This window comes from Pinus tabuliformis, chromosome 5_1 (genome assembly GCF_031772625.1).
Source record: "Pinus tabuliformis cultivar Carrire ecotype Pingquan chromosome 5_1, CPIR1, whole genome shotgun sequence".
Classification (NCBI taxonomy): Eukaryota; Viridiplantae; Streptophyta; class Pinopsida; order Pinales; family Pinaceae; genus Pinus; species Pinus tabuliformis.
The window spans coordinates 510,171,847-510,179,346 of NC_142305.1; positions in this window are offsets into that span (position 1 = coordinate 510,171,847).

Consider the following 7,500-nt stretch of genomic DNA (forward strand, 5'->3'; position numbering starts at 1 on the left):
TCTCCATTTGTTTCATTTGGTTGCATATACATATGTTCACACCGATATAGCGTTCTTCCATCACTACTCCATGCATCTACACTCTCTGGTGGCAGGCACACTGAATTTCTCTGGTTATTTTCCAATCTAGCGTTGGCAAGAATCGTTAAGCAGAGGCGAAGGTGCATGGAGTGCCCCAATTCTGCACTGGATGGTCTGATGGACCTGAATTCATAACACAAAGCCCCTGTATTCATAACACAAAGCCCCATTCGCTGGTAGATTTACTATCGCTGGTCAAGAAGGGACTCTCTTGTGGCAGGCACACTGAATTTCTCTGGTTATTTCCTAATCTAGCGTTGGCAAGAATCATCTGGCAACTGGAATGATATTATGTGACAGATCACCTCCCTGCTGCCAAGCACATGGCTTGCATGCAATGCACGTGGTAAGGGAGAGATCTCTCAAGGTGTTGCTGACAAGTTACGTGAGTCGGTTGGCTTTTGTGTGTTGGCCCATTGGAATCGCCTTTGTTGTCCAACAAATCGTTGGCAAACTCAAAATGTAATGCAAATATTTCTTTCGGTATTTCTGTTGTTGATTGGTATGATTTGGAGGTTCCACAGTCAACATGAAAACTCGAGTCCTAAACTTCCACCATGTTCAATTAACAACCGATGATTAAGGAGTAATGTATTGTCTTTATTGGCCTGGGATTGAGCTATAATTCCAATTCTATTTGACCATTGCCATTTCTACAGTTTACAATGGCACGCCATTTTCTCATCCTTCACACGTTCAAGTATTTCCCAATGTGTATTGTGCATTTCGTTAAGAAATATATGTCATTTTCACCTTCTAACCGTTTTCCTTACTATACCTGTCGTAGTCAAGTATTTCCCTATGTGTATTGTGCATTTGGTTAAGAAAATATAGGTCATTTTCACCTTGTAACCATTTTCGTTGCGGTAAGTTTGGTATAACGCACGGTATGGATATGCAGCTGCTCGTGGATCTTTCACACAAGAAACTGCAGCTGATGCTACTGATGCTTAAAAGAATTATAATGTAAATTGTTGCTGGGCAACTCTTTAATAATTTTATATTCTTATAATTTTAACTTGTAAAAGTAACTTGGCAGGGACTTGCTGTGATGCAGCGAGTCCCTGCACTAAGTTCAGATGTGTCATAGCTATGCTGGCAAGCTCTTAGTTCAAGCCAAGACAGAAGAAAACTAGTATGTGTCATAGCTATGCTGGCAAGCTCTTAGTTCAAGCCAAGACAGAAGAAAACTAGTATGACCTGTTGCAATACACCTCAGGCACATTCTGGACAACAAGTGTCTGGACAACAAGTGTGTGTGTTATAACAGGTTGTTCAGCAGAATTTGACACAACTCCTTAGAATAGTGAAAAAATATGCCTAACCTAGCTAGTGGACATTTAGGCACATTCTGGACAACAAGTGTCTGGACAACAAGTGTGTGTGTTATAACAGGTTGTTCAGCAGAATTTGACACAACTCCTTAGAATAGTGAAAAAATATGCCTAACCTAGCTAGTGGACATTCAGTTATTAAAAAAAGAAAAAAGACTACATATTCAGTGGTTCAGAGCATAACTTTCCTCCTTAAGAGTTCAGTTCTCGTTTGCAGGCATTGTTACCTCGTAGTTTTCCCAACATTGCTTCATAAAACCAATCATATAACTCCTAATCTCCCACCAACTTGATTAGGAATCACTGCGCCCTCGTCTAAGTTCATCTTATATCTTTCTACTGTGAAGTTCATAGTTTTCCCAATAGCTTTATCGGTGGTATCCAAGAAAGGCTTCAAATTACGCCTGCGAAGATTTTCCCAGAGAAAGATTTTCCAAAATTTGATAAGTTTTCGATTTTAGACTCTACGGCCATAAAATGTTCAGTACATGTGATTCCCTTAAAAAGGATTGTGAAAATGATAAATGCAGGAGCTCAATTACATGCCATATGATACTATTAAAAACTTTTTGCAAATTTCTACTATAGAAAACAGATAATCCCAATACCGAATGCTGCCCGTCCTGCACCGGTAACAGCAACCCACTTTAATTTTCAGTGACATGGTTTGAATGTGCTTGAAATCATTACAAATTTTATTGAGAGCCGGGGTAATTTTCAATTATGGCAAAACTAGGCTTCAGATTATATTATGATAAAAAGACGTCATGGACCATGTGGGCCCTCCCATGAACGCCACATGCCTCACCTCCTCCATGTTATACCGTGGGTCATGACCAAGCTACTACCATGGGATACTGTTGCATGAGCATGCTAGTACCTCAGCCACGTACCCAAATCTGCATGTAATCTGATGAAACCTGGGATCGATGAAACCTGTGTTAACAAATGGGGGAAAAGATCTGTCCGAGGCAAATAGCCTATTTTGCAGCGTTCATCATTCCAAGGATATGCTGGCTATGATTTCTGCTCTTACTCGAGTAGTCTGTGGGCATATCCTTCATCCCATGGAGGGCAGCACACCTCAATTAGTAGCCGAGAAGAAGAGATGCAGAGATGAGGAACAGACGATCTCATCCACCATGAATTGCGCCAAGCCGGACGATATTTCTGGTCAACACCTTACATTCTCTCCAGGTAAATAAATAGTCTCCTCATCTGTGAATTTTTTGACAGTCCTTTTAAGTTTTCATGGCCTGAATACGAATTGTAGATGAAATGAAATGAATATCTCAGAGGCTGTAAACAATTGGATCGTGCATCAGAATTGGTATAAAGTAGGAGGCAAATGGAAAGAAAAAGTAAAATATTTGTAATATATATGGTGTGTTCTATGCTACATGGAATGAAAGGGATAAAGGAAAATTAATAAACATTTGAAACAAAATAGGCTTCTAATAGCAGTAAAACGAGCCTCGAGAAGAACCAGATCTGGAAGGGAAATACGAAATTAATCTACTATATCTGGTGTCTGGTATGCTATAAGGAATGAAGAGGTGAAATAAAAATTAGAAAAACACACGAAACAAAATAGGTTTAAATTAGGTTTGTAATAGCAGAAATATAAACGCGGAAAGGAATCCGATCTTGAAAAGAAATATAAAACCTTTGTAATATCTCTGGTGTGTGCTATCTCATATGGAATTGAAGGAAGAAATTAACAAATCAAATGAGGTTTATAGGAGACCGAAAGTTGATCATGAAAAGTAACAAGATCTGTCTTCTATTCACTCATTTCCAGGAATGGAAAAAAAAAAGGACAAAATTTAATCCTGTTTGCAGTCATTCCTTCACAGTGGCCTCCTTCAACCCCTCATCGGCAAGCATTTCATAGCTTCATGGGCATGAAAATTTAAAATTTCCCTGCATAAAAATTTGCCAGAATTTGTGAGAATCAGTATTGCAGCAAAATTTGCTGCATGAAAATTTACCACGCTGGATTTACAAAGGCAACATATTATCAATTCTTTTTCTGCATGAAAATTTACCACAGCATTACATAAAAGTCTTTCATTATCAATGTAATTTTTTCAGGAGAAACTGCATGCCAAAGCACTCTCGATTTATTTCATCACTGAAAGAAATGGCGTAGCTAATGAGGAGAGCGTACCCAATGGCTTGCTGCGAGACTGCGTTTGCCTCGGTGATGAGGAGGCCTCCTCTCGTGGTTCTCTGAGAATAGAACTCCACGTGGCAGGGCTGCGGGATGTTGTCGAGCGCACGACATTGAGTCATGGGAGCCAACACAACCCTGCAGGTAAGTGAACATGAGTTAGTACCTGAAGCTCACTGGCTTTGCAGAAAAATTATATGAACCCACGACCTCCATCACCCCAAGATGGCGCGCTACCAAGCTGCGCCATGCTCCGTTATAACTATCAACCAACATAAAATTGATTCAAATGTTAATGCCCGAACTTAGATCTTATTTGGACTTATATTATATTCACAGATCACTCCCTCTGCTAGACACGTTCCATAACATTGACGATCTGGTGTAAATAAGCTAGTATGGTCCCTACGAAGCCGCCATGGTGAAATTGGTAGACACGCTGCTCTTAGGAAGCAGTGCGAGAGCATCTCGGTTCAAATCCGAGTGGCGGTATTTTTCCAGGAAGATCTCATCAATCACTTCTTCCTATGTAACAATATATGTTCAATCTATTTTCATTGTGATGGATCAATCCTATCTTTCCATCATAGATCTCATTCGGGAATAAAACGAATAAATGAGTTTATTATGATATTCATAACTTTAGAACATATATTGGCTCACATCTCTTTTTCTCTCATTTTGGTTGTCACTCTCATTTATTGGGGAACCTTAGTTTATCGAATTGAAGGACTAAGTAGTTCGGGAGGAAAGGGCATGATAGTTACTTTTCTTTGTACAACGGGATTATTAATTAATCGTTGGCTTTATTCAGGACATTTACCGTTGAGTAATTTGTATGAATCATTCATGTTCCTTTCCTGGAGTTCATCCGTGTTCCATATACTTCTAGAAGTACGGAGTCGAGATGATCGGTGGTTAGGTGCAATCACCGCGCCAAGTGCTATGTTAACTCATGGGTTTGCTACTTTAGGTCTTCCGGAGGAAATGCAACGATCCGGAATGTTAGTACCCGCGCTACAATCTCATTGGTCAATGATGCATGTAAGTATGATATTGTTCAGCTATGCAACCCTTTTATGTGGATCCCTAGCATCCATAGCTCTTCTAGTGATTATGTCCGGAGTAAATAGACAGGTTATTTTTGGTGCGATGGACAATTTATTTTCCCGAGCCATTCTTCCCAATGAAAATTTTTATTCACATGAAAAGCAAAAAAGTGATTTGCAATACACTGTTTATTTTTCATCAACGAATTATCGTAAATGTCAATTGATTAAACAATTAGATCATTGGAGTTATCGTGCGATTGGTCTCGGTTTTTCTCTTTCAACCATAGGTACTCTTTCTGGAGCAATATGGGCCAATGAAGCATGGGGATCTTATTGGAGCTGGGATCCAAAAGAGACTTGGGCATTAATTACTTGGACCATATTCGCAATCTATCTGCATACTAGAATGAATAAGGGTTGGCAGGGTGAGGAACCGGCAATTGTGGCTTCTTTAGGATTTTTTATAGTTTGGATCCGTTATTTGGGGGTCAATCTATTAGGAATAGGGTTACACAGCTATGGATGGTTGGAACCATAAATGGACCGAATTCCTGGAAGGAAAAGGAAGGATAGATTCGATCCAGTTCTTTTATGTGATTGATAAGTGACATCAATAACTGGTACAAGTTATTTCAAGTAGTGATTATAGAATGATGGAATCACTACTTGAAATAACTTGAACTATATTAGATTCAAATAAAATAGATTCAAATAAAATAGATTCAAATAAAAGAAAGACGATTTGAACCATTCCTATCATTACCAACCACAGCGAAAAGAAATATAAAATGAGTATGAGGTAGCAATTCCATGTTTGAATTAACCCATTCCCTTTTTTCAATGGAACTCCGGCTACTGAAGCATACATGTACTATAATAATGGGAGCGTATCTTTTGATTTTATGTGGTATTAGTCACAATAATTAATTGCATTATCTTTGAAATGCAGCTTTAAAATAATCATTGTGGACTAACCGAATGCTTGAAAAGATTTAATCGTTCAAGCTAATTGAAATTGCATCGACTACAGTGTACTGTGTAAGATTGACGTTTTCTTGACTTCTGCGCACGTGGTCAGTAAGGGCTCCCGCAGAGATTACGAGCGAGAAGAAGAAAAGGAAGACGTAGAACCATCAAAATTTACAAATGTCGTGATTTACAAAAACCTTCATTGAAAAGACATAAAGCGAATTACAACACGCGGTTCGATTTTGCGTTCAATGTTTTCATTCACTCGAATCAGTTGAGCAGGTATGTTATAAGCATTTGCCCTGTTCTTTTTACAGGAAACAGACACGTAAAGAAGAGGAGCGGTGACAAAATGACACATATCCCCTCGCTCCTCGACACGTTCAATTGCTCTGCGATAACGGATGGAGCGAGGCACAAAAAACTGCTCAAGCTGAGGTGACTCAGAATAAGAAATAAAAATCAATTTCATCGTCACAATTTCTTTAATTGTGAAATCTTCAAATTCGAGAGCCAGATTGCTTACAACTTGGAAGTGTCGGCTTCAGATGTTGGAAAAATTTGATCTTTGGAATCCATTGCAGAAGAGGAGGTTGTAGTGCCCACAAAGATGATTGCTTGCTAAATCTGCAGAAGAGAAGGCTGTAGTGCCTGCAAAGATGATTGCTCGCTGAATCTGAAACAGGCACCAGGGACGGAGTGGTCAATGCTAAAAAAATTCTTAAACACAATTTGAACTATAGAAAACCTGGAAGGAACATTGCTAATCCATCCACGTATTGCATGGTATTCATCCACGTATTGCATTTTGTTTTCTGGAAAATAGGGTCATGAGGCAAGTGGCCTTCGTGTTCTGGAAATAAGTTCGTGCCCTCGTGAGGAGCCCAGATGGTTCTCAACATGTTTCATTGTTTAAATATTTGGTTCCACATGGCTCAATCCTCGGATCCTGGGAATGGTAGCCAGATTGCTTACACCTTGGAAGTGCCAACGTTTGATCTTTGGACTCTATTGCAGAAGAAAAGGTTATAGTGCCCAATTATGTATTGTATATCTAAATGCATTCACTTAATTTTCACAATTTTTTCCGTGGTTGATATTAGTTTATGTAAGATTATTATTTTAATATGTTCTTAATTGATAAACTGAAATTCATATATGTTTGATTAATTTTTTTTATTATATATATATATAAATTTTATTATGTTTTTATAGAAAAACATATTCATCTGAAATTCTGTATCATCAAAGCAAGGAGGCACATAGCAACTCCTGACCAATGGCTGCAATCTGCAAATAGATCTCGGTACTTTCGCTCTTCTCTGTTGAAGTCAGTGCTCAAATGTAATCGGAAACTAGCTCTCATTTGAGAATTATCTTCACCATTCTGTCCACTGACTAAAACTGTAATATTAAATCCATAGTCTTCTGGATGGCAGTTACCTGCCATGTAGAGTGATAGATATACCCTTCACGATGCACTGAATCACATTATATATCCAAGACAGACAAGAATATTCTTAATTTTCTATCCAATATGAAGGAGGAGTTGCAGCTGCTTTAAATATCGTCAAAAAATCCATGATAGTATTTATACTACCAATGTTAAACTCGGCAATGGTCATTTGGGGGCAGCTCTGCAATTTTATATAGACATACTGGTTGAAGCCTCAAACTATCAGGAAGATTATGGAAAGGCAAGGCATTAGAGGCCCTACTCCTCGTTTCATCATTACAAATCTCGCTGACATGACTATATTAAAGTTCTAATTTGAATCTTTGATGAACCCACGAGAATCTGAGGCGCCATGCTGGTTAAAAATCAATATCAGAACGAGATACAATGGACTCAATAACGATGTCCCATATCTTCAGAGACCCAAATTATACT